The sequence below is a fragment of the Lutra lutra genome, chromosome 1 (genome assembly GCF_902655055.1).
Source record: "Lutra lutra chromosome 1, mLutLut1.2, whole genome shotgun sequence".
Taxonomy (NCBI): Eukaryota; Metazoa; Chordata; class Mammalia; order Carnivora; family Mustelidae; genus Lutra; species Lutra lutra.
The window spans coordinates 73,724,008-73,738,768 of NC_062278.1; positions in this window are offsets into that span (position 1 = coordinate 73,724,008).

Sequence of the window (14,761 nt, forward strand, 5' to 3'; positions counted from 1 at the left end):
GTGCAGGGATGAGGGCAAGGGGCAGAGAGAGAATCTCAAGCAGACTCCCTGATGAGCACAGAGCCCAACTCAGGCTCCATCTCACAACCCTGCAATCATGACCTGAGCTGAAATCAAGAGTTGGACACTTAACCGACTTAGACCCCTGGCACTCCTCTCCATTTATAATTAGAGCTGAGCCATTCTTTGCGAATAATACTTCAAGGACCCTCTCACAAATTGTGTGGAATTATCCTTTGCAGAAGAGATGGATCATTTTATTCAAAAATGAGTACTCATGACATGTGAAACGGAACACATAGATTCAGGAAACAGGTTCAGTTACCTTTGTCCTCTTCCCTCCCTCCATTCTTGGAAAATGCAAAAAACAACTATCCAGATTAGTTTCCTTTGGACAAGAGTAGCCTGTTTTTTTTTCCATGTGCCCAAAACCAGTTACAAATGTTACTTCTCATTTTTTTTTTAAAGATTTTATTTATTTATTTGACAGACAGAGATCACAGGTAGGCAGAGAGGCAGGCAGAGAGAGGAAGGGAAGCAGGCTCCCTGCTGAGCAGAGAGCCCGATGCGGGGCCCCATCCCAGGACCCTGGGATCATGACCTGAGCCGAAGGCAGAGGCTTTAACCCACTGAGCCACACAGGCGCCCTGTTACTTCTCATTTTAATGGCTATTTCCTAATTGGATATTCCTATTAGGAATAGGATATTCCATGTTCTTTTCCTAATAGGATATTCAAATTCAACTTTTCCTCACTTGCATTCTCTATTTCTTTCTCTCCATCCTCTCTGCTGCTTCTTCTCTATTTTCCTTCACCTTATTTTTTGTTTGTTTAAAATTCCTGAGATTTTTCTCCATTGATCTTTTATAGCCTAACCTAAGTTAAAACTTTTGCTATTGTCTTTTCAGCTGCTGACATTTGCCTCACCATGTTCTTCCTTATAGTTTTCTATTTTTATTTTGTAGATTGTTTTTATGTCCGAGAGGATATTAAATATGGGGTTTGGAGTCTACTTTTTTCCAGCGATGTATCTGTTTTTCCCAAGTTTTGATTTTCTTTTTGTTTGTTTTTATCTCTCTTATCTGGGGCCTTCCTCAAGTATCTGGTGATATTTAGATAGCTCATGGACACAGATGCCAGGGGGAGGAAAAGAATGAATTTCAGCAGCAGGCCTTGTTGATTGCTTTGCTTCACTGTATGGTAAAGGAGTAGAAAGCTGCATTTTTTTTTCTTTTAGGTGCCCCCAAATCTAGTTTCTTTTTCTTTGACCCTTCTGTTATGTTGACCCTTTGACAATTTTGTGACCATCTGCATATTGTGAAACTATTACAGCTATCTTGCATCTGGATGAGAGAGTAATTAGAAACCTGAATTTATGTACCGTACAAGGGAGAGAGGGTCTGAGAGAGGAAGAAAGAAGGAAATGAAAGAGAAAAGTGCATTTGGATATCCTGTTAGGAGAGGACCACAGGTTTACCTTGTTTATTAGAAGAAGAAATAACCATTGCAACCAGGTTTGGATTCACTGACAGGCTAGGCTGCCTAATTCAGAGGGTAGTATCCTCTTCCATAGACAACAGTTCAAAGTAGCTAAAAACTAACTTCTATGTAGGTTCTGATCGTTGAAATCATAGCCAAACAAAGCCACCAAGTAGGACACCCTCAGTCACACAGCACTTCACACTGAGCAGCTAACCACCACTGAATGAAATTCTCCCATTTTCTAGGACAGGTATATATCTCCAGTACGAGCCTTTATCAAGCATTTACCAGGTCCAAGGTTACCTAAACATGGAAACAACCATAAATCCTCTCTCCAACATCTGCCTGGCACAGTTGGGTTTTCAGAGAGCTGTCCACAAATGCCTTCACTCTGTCCTCATATTCCCAACAAACTTTACTCTGAGTATAAGCAAAACACATGCTTCTCTTCTCCATTTGAAAGAACTACCTCAGACTCCAGTGCTTAACACAGCTAACTGGAGAGTGAAAAAGATAATGATCTACATCTATAGATTTGTGGAAGGGCAACAATTGAACTACTACTTCTATTAAGACTCCCGTTTCTGCTGCTACTATTTTTATAATGACTATTTCCACTACTACTAACTGGTTTTAATAGGAGTCTAGAGGTTCCTTTTTTTTTTTTTTTAAGATTTTATTTATTTATTTGACAAAGAGTGAGTGAGAGAAAGAGTATAACCAGGAAGAGCAGAGGGAGAGAGAGAATCAGGCTCCCCCTGAGCAGAGAGCCTGATGTGTACCCATAGTACTCTGGGATCATGATCTGAGCTGAAAGCAGAGCTAACCTACTGAGCCATTCAGGCGTCCAGGAATCCAGAGGTTCTATCTTAATTACATATAATAAAATTAGAAATGTCATCATTTTATAATATTACTGAGAGTAAAAAAAATATGGCCCAAAGAGCTTCTCATGACAGTCTTGGTCCCTATTCAAATTCAAATTGTTTATTGCAAAATAGATTATGTTGGAGGCTATCTACATTTGGCTTTATGGCAGTTGTTAATAACGAACTGGAGAAGAGTTACCAAAAGTGATATAACTCACTTTATTGGGGTCAGTGAAGATGGCAAAGATAAGAAATGGAGGTGAGCTTTTGTACTTTTCTTTCCTTCTATTAGTTACTTGTCAGAATAGGACTCTAGTCACATTACAGATTTTTTGTTGTCATTTAGAAATATCACCAAATTAGTGAGCATATATTGATGTAGGAAAGACTTTAGGGTTCAAAGCCCGTGGCCGAGAAAGAATTTCCTGAGACGGTCTTTGGTTCAAGAAGGTGGTTTTACTAAAGCACAGTGACAGGACGTATGGGCAGAAAGAGCTGCACTGGGGTCATGAAGAATGTGGCCCATTATGTACTTTCAAGTTGGGAGGGAGCTAGGGATAGTGTAAGCCTCCCATGTATTTTGGAAATAAGGTTTCCAGGATCCTGAGGGGCTAGCTACTGTTAGGAAAAGGCCATTTATTACTCTTTAGTAGAAACTCAGTCATGAGGCTCTTCAGATGTATATTGGTGGGTCATATGCTTGGAGGATGATTGCCAATATATATTTTAGGGTTAGAGGTAAAGGAAATTTCCAAAGGAAGTTTTCTATGTTAAAGTAGACTTACAGGATCCTGGGGGTTGGGCTAAGATTGCTTTTACCTTCAGTGAAGTATTAATATCGAAATAGCTGAGTTCCTAGAGGAATGTCACTCTGCCTGTTTCAAGGACTTGTCAATGGGCTTTGTGTAGTAAGGAAATTTAATCATTTTTCTTCTACCTTTGTTTCTCACATCACATATCATTTATTCTTCTCCTACGACAGTGTACAATAACTGAATAGAAACAACATTCACTAGTTAAAATTGATTTTTTAAAAAAAGTGATATATTGAGGTGTGATTGAAATACAAAAAAACTGTACATATTTAATGCATTTAGCTGTATGAGTTTGGGCATAAATGTACACCCATGAAGCTGTCACCACAATCAATGCCATAAACAAGTCCATCACTTCCAAAAGTTTCCTCCTGCCTTCTTTATTTATCACTATTTTTTATAAGAACACATAATATAAGATCTACTGTCTTAGCAATTACTTACTATACAATATAGTGTTATTAACTATAGGCATTATAGTATACAGTAGATCTTTATTCATCTTGCATAACTGAAACTTGTACCCTTTGCCTAATAACTTCCCATTTTCCCCTTTTCTGCCTCTGGCAACCATGATTCTATTCTCTGTTTCTGTGAGTTATACTTCTTTTTTTTTTTTTAAGATTTTATTTATTTATTTGACAGAGATCACAAGTAGGCAGAGAGGGAGGCAGAGAGAGAGGAGGAAGCAGGCTCCCCGCCAAGCAGAGCAGAGAGCACAATGCAGGAGTCGATCCCAGGACCCTGAGATCATGACCTGAGCCAAAGGCAGAGGCTTTAACCCACTGAGCCACCCAAGCGCCCCGTGAGTTATACTTCTTTAGGTTTCTCATATAAATGGTATCACATAGTATTTATCCATCTGTGTCTGGTTTATTTCACTCACCATTATGCCATGTAGGTTCATCCACACTGTCACTAGTAACAGGAACTCCTTCTCTTTAAGGCTGAATAATTTTCCATTGCATGCATAAACCACATTTTCTCTATCAATTTCATCCATCAGTGGACATCTAGGTTTCTTCCATGTCTTATCTATTTGGTAAATACTGCATTGAACATGGGAGTACAGATATATCTTTGAGATCCTGATTTCAACTCCTTTGAGTATATTTCAGATATGGGCTTGCTGGGTCACATTATTTATGTGTGTGTGTGTGTATTTTTTTTTTTCCTGAGGATACGACATACTGTTTTCCATTGTGGCTGCACCAATTTACATTTCCACCAACAGTATACAAGAGTTCTATTCTCTCCACATCCTGGCTAACATTTCCTTTTTTTTTTTTTTTCTTTCCCTTTTTGATAGTAGCCATCTTGTTTGGTGTGAGGTGATATCTCATTGTGCTTTTGATTTACATCTCCCTTATGTTTAGTGATGTTGAACATCTTTTCATGTACGTGTTGGCCATTTGTATGTCCTCTGTGGAGAAATGTCTAATTAGTTTCTCTACTCCTTTTTAAATTGGATATTTCCCTACTGAGTTGTATGTGTCCTTTATATATTTTGGATATAACATCTTATCAGATATATGTTTTGCAAATATTTTCTTCTGTTCCATAGGCTGTCTTTTCATTTTGTTGATAATTTCCTTTGCTGTACAGAAACATTGTAGTTTGATGTAGTCCCACTTAAATAATTTGCTTTTGTTCTGTATGATTTTTATGTCATATCTAAGAAATCATTCCTAAGTTAGTCCTAAGACTAACCTCAAGAAGATTTTCCCCTATGTTTTTCTCTAGGAGTTTTGTGGTTTCAGTCTAACGTTTAACAACTTAATCAATTTTGACTTGATTTTTGTGTATGGTATAGGATAAAGGTCCAACTTCATTATTTGACATATGGCTCTTCAGTTTTCCCAACATCATTTTTTTAAAAGATTTTATTTATTTATTTGATAGAGATCACAAGTAGGCGAAGAGGCAGGGCGAGAGAGTGAGAGGGAAGCAAGCTCCCTGATGAGCAGAGAGCCTGACGCGAAACTCGATCCCAGGACTCTGGAATCATGACCTGGGCCAAAGGCAGTGGCTTAACCTGCTGAGCCACCCAGGCGCCCCCCAACATCATTTATTAAGACTGTCCTATCCCTTGATATCAGTGTCCATGGCTAGGCCTAAAATATCTTGGGATATTTTTAAGTCACCCTTAAAATTCACATTTTAATATTATAAAAAGTAATCTATGTGATATTTTTTCCTATAGATTTCAAAAATATTTAGATAGATCATCATAATTCTAACATTTTTAATAGGCATAATATCTGATAACTTCTTGTAAATATTCTTTGGAGAATGCTGAGCCATTTATTTCATTCATAGTATTTCTTAGATAATAAGAGATTTAATGGAGAGAATTTCTCTCTGGAACACTGGAAGAGTTGAGACTGTTCAAGGATATTCGAGTACTGATATTGGTCAACTCTACCACCCCGGATATGGCCTTGCTAGTATTGAATTTGGTCCAAAAATTGGGAGAGCTTGATATAGAGAGTCTCTTAAACATGAAAACCTAAAATATTAAGATGAATTCTTTCTCAATGGCAATGTAAGCCCAAGTGTAAAAAAGTAGGATATCCTTATTAACCCTGCCATGATTCTGTGTGAATGGAGAGCCTTAAGCAAGTAAATGCTGGAACCAGAACGGGGGAAGAGACATTAAAAAAGATGTGTCTCTATCATCTAGAAATGTCTTTTTCAATTCTGAACTTTTTCCCAACTTTTTGTTAGAGTATTCCAATCTCCCACCCTGCTTTTGCTTTTTGTTCAGTATGAAATTAGTTTTTAAAGTATTTTTCCAAAGTTTCCTTCTCTTTGTTATAATTTGATGAATGCTTCATGTGTGCTTCAAAACAGTATTTATTCTTTATTTGTTGCACGTAGGCAACAGTTCTCAAAATGTGGTCAAACTATTTATCACAAAGATGTAATTTGCCTTTTCCACTCTCTCTCATATGATTATACAGTGGAAATTTCCAGAGGTTTGTGGTATGTGATGATAACATCACCACTCTGACAACTAATGGAATGTGAACTTGTACTTTTTTTTTTTTTTTTTTAGATTTTATTTATTTATTTGACAGGGAGAGATCACAAGCAGGCAGAGAGGCAGGCAGAGAGAGAGGAGGAAGCAGGCTCCCTGCCAAGCAGAGAGCCCAATGCGGGGCTCGATCCCGGGACCCTGAGATCATGACCTGAGCTGAAGGCAGCGGCTTAACCCACTGAGCCACCCAGGCGCCCCAATGTACTTTTTTCTTTTTTTTAACAGTTTCTGTTTTAATTTCTAATTCTGATAAATGTCAGTAGGTAAAACCCATGTAATCAAAAGGTCTTTGGAATCTTCATTGAATCTGGCTTCTATTGTTACATTTTCAGAGGCCTTAAATAGCGGCTCTATGTCCAATCCAGGTTTTTTTTTTTTTTTTAAAGATTTTATTTATTTACTTGACAGACAGGGATCACAAGCAGGCAGAGAGGCAGGCAGAGAGAGAGGGGGAAGCAGGCTCCCCGCCGAGGCAGAGTCCTGATCCCAGCACTCTGGGATCAGGACCTGAGTGGAAGGCAGAGGCTTTAACCCACTGAGCCACCTAGGTGCCCCTGTCCAATCCAGGTTTTATGGTGCTATTAAGCGGGAAAGACAGGATGCATTATAGTTAATCAATATTACCTGGACCTGGAACCTTTGTAGTTTTTTTTATTCTATTCTTTTTTATGATATACTGAATATTGTATGTGTTCATATATATGAACATTATGAATCATGCATCATGTAATGTGTTTAATCAGGATAAATTATAGGTATAGATAGGTTAACTATTTGACATTTGTGAGCAATTATACTTTGATAATTTTTTAACACTTGCCATATTTACTTCCAATCCTTTAAAAAAATTATAAACTCTTTCAAACATAGGAAAAATACAGAGAATAATATAATATGTATAATATGTATAATATAATAATATGTAGATACATACATATTGAGGGGGCTAAGAGCCTTCATTCTAGATCCAGGCTACCTGGCTCTGTAGTGTGACATCAAGGGTGTTAGTTAATCTCTCTGTTCCTCTGTGATTTTTTCCTCCTTATCTTCTGAGATAAGATTAGATAAACTTAGGGAAATAGGGAGATATGACCTATCAGTATACTCACATCTGAAGTATGATGAGGACATCACAATGCAGGATAAGCATTCTTAGAGAATTTCTATCTTTTCTATATTCCACTGTGTTCGTGTGTGTGTATGTGTTGTGTGTGTGTGTGTGTGTGTGTGTGTGTGTGTGTGTGTTGCATTTTCTTTCTTCATTCATCTTCAACAGTAGTTCAACATGGTAGTTTCCATGTCTTGGCTTTGTGAATAATGCTGCAATGAATATGAGGGTGAAGATACTTTGAGATGGAGATTTCATTTCTTTTGGCATACACTCAGGAGAGGAATTTCTGGGTCATATGGCAGTTATATTTTTAATATTTTGAGGAATGTTTATAGCATTCATTAGTGGCTATGCCAACTTAGGGTTCCTTTTCTCCACATCTTCACCAGCACTCCTTTTAATTTGTCTTTTTTATAATAGCCATTCTAACAGGTGTGAAGTAATAATCTCATTTTGGTTTTGATTTCATTTCCCTGATCATTACTGATATTGAACTTTTTATGCACTAGTTGTCAGGTTGCATATCTTCTTTTGAAAAATGTATATCCAGGTCCTCTGACCATATTTAAACATTTAACTACATAAGATACAGGTTAAGTCATTCCATTCACTACAATAACATTCCTGTTAGCTTGTGTAGTTACTAACATTCTTAGAAATATGGTGATTGTCTTTAAACACTAGTCTGTATGCTTTACGGAATCATCATATCCATTCACTGAAATATCACTTTTTAAAGCATGTTAAGTAAGAAGCACACTTAGAAATATATGCAGTGAGGAGCACATCTATGAACTGATATAACACTGTTCTCTAGTGCTGAGCATGAAACCTCTTAGACTCAGAATCATCTCTTCCATGAGGTTTAACAATCCTCTATGTCCATTCCAAAACAGTCAATACATCCATTTAATAAAGTTCCATTCCAATCAAGTTACCTTACTTACCAAGCAAGTAGTAGCACCATTAATTTTTCTCTTTAAAAATTTCTTCGTGTTTTCTTCTTAGTCCTTTCACCTATTTCTCCCACTTCTACTACCACCTGATTCTGGCAACCATCAGTCCATTTTCTGTATCTCTGAGCTGGTTTTCTGTTTGTTTATGTTTGTTTGTTTGCTTTAGATTCCACGAAAGAGAGATCACATGGTATTTGTCTCTCTTTGTCTGACTTCACTTACCATAATCCCCTTGAGGTCTGTCCTGGTTGCTGTGCATGGCAGGGTTTCATTCTTTTTATGGCTGAATAATATTCTCTGGTACACATATATATACCACAGTTTCTTTATTCATTCCTTCATTCATTGATGTTTGGTAGAATTTACCAGTGAAGCCATCCTGTCCTGGACCTCTGTGTTTTGGGAGGTTTTGAGTACTGATTCAATCTCCTTTCACGTAATTGGTCTGTTTAGATTTTCTATTTCATCATGTTTCGATCTTGGTAAGTTGTGTGTTTCTAGGTATTTACCCATTTCTTCTAGGTCGTTTAAATTGTTGGCATATAATTGTTTACGATAGTCTCTTATGACCCTTTGTATTTCTGTGCTATCAGTTGTAAAGTCTTGTCTTTCATTTCCAATTTTAAGTCCTCTCTCTTTTTTTCTTGCTGAGTCTAGCTAAAGACTTGTCAATTTTATTTATCTTTCCAAAGAACCAGCTCTTAGTTTCATTGATCTTTTCTATTATTTTTTGTAGTTTCTTTTTCATTTATTTCCACACTGATCTTTGTTATTTCTTTCCTTATACTAACATTGGGATGCATTTGTTCTTCTTTTTCCAGTTCTTGAGGTGTAAACTTACATTGTTTATTTGAGTTATTATTTCTGAATGTAGACATTTATTGCTATGAAATTCCCTCTTTGACCTGATAAGTTTTTGGTATGTTTTATATTTTTTTCATCATATATAAGGTATGTTGTATTTCTATTTTCATTTGTTTCAAGGTTTTTTTTTTTTTTTTTAAATTCCTCGTTTGATTTTTTTTTTAAGTTTTTTTTTTTTTTTAAGATTTTATTTATTTATTTTGACAGACAGAGATCACAAGTAGGCAGAGAAGCAGAGAGAGAGAGAGTAGGAAGCAGGCTCCCCGCGGAGCCGAGAGCCCGATGCAGGGCTCGATCCCAGGACCCTGGAATCATGACCTGAGCCGAAGGCAGAGGCTTTAACCCACTGAGCCACCCAGGCGCCCCCCTCGTTTGATTTTTTTCTTTGATCCATTGGTTGTTAGGTAGTATATTGTTTAATGTTTACATATTTGTGAATTTTCCAATTTTCTTCTTGTAATTTATTTCTATTTCATGCCATTGTGGTCTGAAATGATGCTTGGTTTGATTTCAGCCTTCTTAAATTCATTAATAGTTGTTTTGTGGTCTAGCATATGCTCTGTCCTAGAGAATATTCCATTTGCTCTTGAGAAGAATGTTTATTCTGCTGCTTTTGGATGGAATATTCTGTAAAGGACTATTAATATTTCTTAATGTAAAATTTCAATCCAACAGTTCTTTATTGATTTTCTGTCTTGACGGCCTATCCATTGATGAAAGTGGGATATTGAAGTCCCCTACTATTATTGTCTTGCTGTTTTTCCTTTTATGTCTTTTGACATTTGTTCTATATAGTTAGTTGCCTCTATGTTGGATGCACAACTATTTATAAGTGTTTTATCTTCTTTTTGTACTCACTCCTTTGTCGTTATATAATGACTTTCTTTGCCTTTTATTGCAGTCTGCTTAAAGTCTATTTTGTCTGATATGGGCATAGACAAAAACTGGGTGCCAGACATGTGTTCAAACTCCTTTCTGGGATGCTGGTGACTTGGAATGAGGCAGAGGGAGAGAGTCTAAAGATGGTACCTGCTGCCTCTCTGTCAATGGAGACTGTTGCAGTTTGCCTCTTGATGTGTGTTAAAACAGAAGCCTGCTCCAAAGGCCCCCATAGCTATTGTGATAAACTAATAATCCTCTTTCATAGAAAGACTGGGCAAGATTCAGTTTGTTTTCTCTGCATTGTACCCTGTGGAATTAGCCATGGTGAGTCACATGAGCCCTTTAACATCTGTCTCTGAATTCAGTATGGCTTTGTGGGTCTCATGGCTGCAAGCCCTACAGGCTTTTATTTTTATTGTTTAAATATTATTTCAGAGAGAGAGAAGCAGAGGAGAAGGAGAGAGAGTCTTAAGCAGACTCTGTGCTGAGCACAGAGCCAGACATAGGAATCACGACCTGAGTTGAAACCAAGAGTTGAATGCTTAACTCACTGTGCTACCTAGCACCACTTCTACTGACTTTTAAAGCTAGATATTTTGGGAGTCCATCTCTCAGGTAGAAATATTAAAAGTTTGGTGCAAGATGTAGGGTTCAAACTCTTCACTCCTCAGGGAGAAGCTGGGAATTGTGAGTTCTCTCTTGATTTTTTGTCCCTGCACTAAGAATGGGGTTTATGGTAGGATTGTGTCATGTCTCGGCCTCTTTCACTTGTTTCAGTGTGTGTATGTGTGTGTGTGTGTGTCTCATTCATCTCATGTGTGAGTTACTCAGTGATCTTCTGGATTTCTTTTAGAGGGAATTTTTCCATATATAGTTGTGGTTTTGTTGTGTTTGTAGGTGAAAGTGAATTTAGCTCTTATGTGGTCATCTTGAACCATAACCCCTCAGTCTTAATCTTTTTAATACTTCTTTTCCAGATATCCTCCAAATTTCCAGTGTTCTTAGAGTTTGGAATCTATTGGTATAGTGTTTATATGACCCAGGATAGAGGATTATGACCCACATAATGCCATAGCTACCACTTCTGTTATGGACATTATATTCCTATCAATTCTTCTTCTTCTTTTTTTTTTTTAAGATTTTATTTATTTGACAGAGAGAGAGAGATCACAAGTAGGCAGAGAGGCAGGCAGAGAGAGAGAGGAGGAAGCAGGCTCCCTGCTGAGCAGAGAGCCTGATGTAGGGCTCGATCCCAGGACCCTGAGACCATGACCTGAGCTGAAGGCAGAGGCTTAACCCACTGAGCCACCCAGGTGCCCCTCTATCAATTTTTCTTAATACAACTTTGGTTTTTCAATAGTTGCTCAAGCTTATATTTAAACAAGACCCTTATTATTCTATTATGTGAAATTACAGTACAATCTCCACTTTGAATTCCTGAAGATAATTTTTACTCAAGCCTGATACATTACATGTATCTGTTCAAAATTTTCATTTATTCCACAATAAGAAAATATTTTTCAAAACTAATACATACAAGGCACAGTGTTTTTTGTGTCATTGAGGATAGATACAAAAATATGGTTCAAAGGCAGAGCTTCCCATGAAGGAACTTACAGTCCAGTAAATAATATGAATCATAAACAGAAGACAAATACCTAAAATGTACAGTACAATGTGCTACTTTGCATAATATTGTTGACATTATATCTTGACAGAAATAGAATGGAGAAAGCAAATCAGATTGAAGAAAAATTAGAGAGCAATTTTGAGACAGAAATGATTTTGGCATTCAAAAATGGAGAGTAATTGGACAGACAGAGAAATATGAAAATGTGCCACGGTGAGGGAAGAATATAAGTAAATGTAGAGAAATAGAAGTACCCCAAGCATAGCTAAATCTGGATAAAGGCCATCAGCCTAAGATTATGAAAAATCTAGATGTTTTCATTCTTTTTGCTTTAAAATTAAATTTGAAACACTTCATAATGGTGTTTTAACTTCTTAACAGTGACATTTCACTGTCTCCTCCCTTGTGAAGCTAATAGATGTGTAGTTTGTTTTGTTTTTGTTTTTATAATTGTCCACAATGATATAAAGTGCAGGAATCAAAGTCTGCCACAAGTGTGATGATTCTTGATGCCTTCCCTGACTTCACTACTGTCCCATTTACTGTCTGAGAAATCAAAATATTCCATTCTGCAAAAAGATTAACATTTTGGCATCCCCTGGAAACTACAACCAGTCCTAAGCAGTGATTCATGCATGCAGATGCTTTCTGCATTCATAAATGCACATAGTAAATCTATTCTATTAGAATGAGAGGATAGAACTATAACATATGTATCAAAAATAGAAATATGTTTTATTTCCCACAATGGAGTCATATGACTTTGTAGTATAGAATTTACTTGGGAGCCAATCACTGTATCCCTTTTTAAATAATTATTTAATGCACAATTTTTATCCATTAAACCTTTTACCTGGTATTTATTATTGTAAAAATGTATGTTAATTATAATAGAAGACAACATAATAATGTTTTTACACATTTGACTCATGTAATAATTACATAGTTAATTCATTCATAATGGTTATTAAAAGTAGGTAAAGAAAGAAATTATTATTTTTCTGTAGGCTACAAAATTTACAATGTATTTGTTTGTTAGAATTTTTCATTCAGAAACAGAAATATTAAAATCTAAGAAAAGAACTCGTGGTTTGTTAATTATTTATATGGATAATTCATATATATTTATAATTTTCTTCTTTTCTAATACTATGATATAATACAGAAAAAGAATTAAGCCTCTTTTTTTTCTTTTGCAAAAACACAAATGAGGCTCCTAAGTCTTGTGCCAAATTGCACCCTGAATTGTACATTTATGAAGCATATGGAAACCAAAAATTTAACAAAGTATTATATAGCTTTGCTTACCCTTTCTCCTTGTGGCTAATGATATATTTATTGCTGTTATTTACCTTCATATGAGAGTTGAAAGAGTTAATATTTAATATTTGCTAATTAAAACTGGCAGTAAATATTTTCTGGAAGAGGAACTACAACTCTTAGTTCAAATAGAAAAATTCAGATTTTCTTTAGATTATAATACTAAACCACAATACTTTCCAAGAATTTGAAAATTCATTTGTTTTCACAGCCTGCTATTCTTTAGTGGATGTATTAATTTTTCCAATTCCTCAACATACACTGTTGTTTTGTTTTAGAACTCTCTTTTGTGTTCTAGCATGTATTTGTTTTCTCTTTGTTCAGCGATTTTTATATATCTTTGTTTTCCATTTTATTATGTATCTGGTAGTCTTAAGTTTATTCATATTTAAGAAAGGAAGGTGGCTAACTGTTTTCATTTTTGTCTGCTCTTGTATGCTTGTTTCTCTGTTAGCTCTCTCTCTCACCTTTAGGACTAGGATTAGAAGCTCAAAACTGAAATAATGCCTGTCACCCGTAGAGTGAGCAGATGGGGAAACTACGCTGAATGCTAAAATGAGGAAAGGTTCACTTTGTGGCACTGGAAGCCATCCAGCAATATTAGAAATCACATGCTTATGCAGTTAATTAAAATTATTCAAGTGCTATTTTTGGATATCTGGAAATATAATACTGGGCTGAAATCCTCAATGTACATGGTGTAAAGGGATGGGAAGAAGTGAAGTGCGTGTAGGGCACCTGACTAGGATACTACTTCAATAGATAGACTTTCAATTAACTTTGTTTTTAAGGAGCTTCTACTCCCACCTTGCATGACCTTGCTCTTTGAGCTAGGTACCTCCATGAGATATGGTCTTTTCTCCATTGTAGACTATTCGTGTGGACACTGGGCTGCCTTTTGCTTATTTTGTTTTTCCATCACTATCTTCATTTGCTGTAATTTTATTAGACACTTAGGAGAAAGAGGAGATAAGTTCTTATTTTTAGTTGTTTTGAGCTGAAAGATACATTTTGAGACACTTGTTTTAAAAAAACAATGAATTAATTATATGGAGAATGGATTGAAGGAAGGAAAGGCTGATGCGCCAAGGACATAAATAAGTAGGTTTAGGAAAAAAATTAGTGATGGTAGAAATGGAGATGAAGAGAAGTAAGAGGTAAAAAGAAGATAGAATTTGTAGCATTGCATTTCAGCTTCTCCTTTTGTAGGACCAATTAGACAAAATTTTTTATTTAATCATTTATCTGACAGAGAGAGAGACAGCGAGAGAGGGAACACAAGCAGGGGAAGTGGGAGAGGGAGAAGCAGGCTTCCCGCCAAGCTGGGAGCCTGATGTGGGCCTTGATCCCAGAACCCTGGGATCAGGACCTGACCTGAAGGCAGACACTTAATGACTGAGCCACCCAGGTACCCCTAGACATAATTTTTATATAAAAACAATATGTAGAACTCCAGGCTACATGTCTCTCCAGAATTATTTTCTAACTGTATACAAAATTAGATTCTAAGTAGTTAAAATTAGATCTACTGACTTTAAATGATACATTATATTTTCTGTAACCTAATATGGAGCCAAAATATTTGGATTTACATGTAAAGGGTATGAAGCAATTCACTGAAAAACAGGAAGTCATTTTCTAATTTTTCCACTATTCCTCATTTCCTTTCTATAATTTCATAAAATAATATCTGGGGCTCAACATTTTAATTCATATTAATCAAACATTTATGGTTTTGATCTGGAAGAACTGCCTCACTCTTAATAGAATACGTTTATCACCCTGTTTTTGG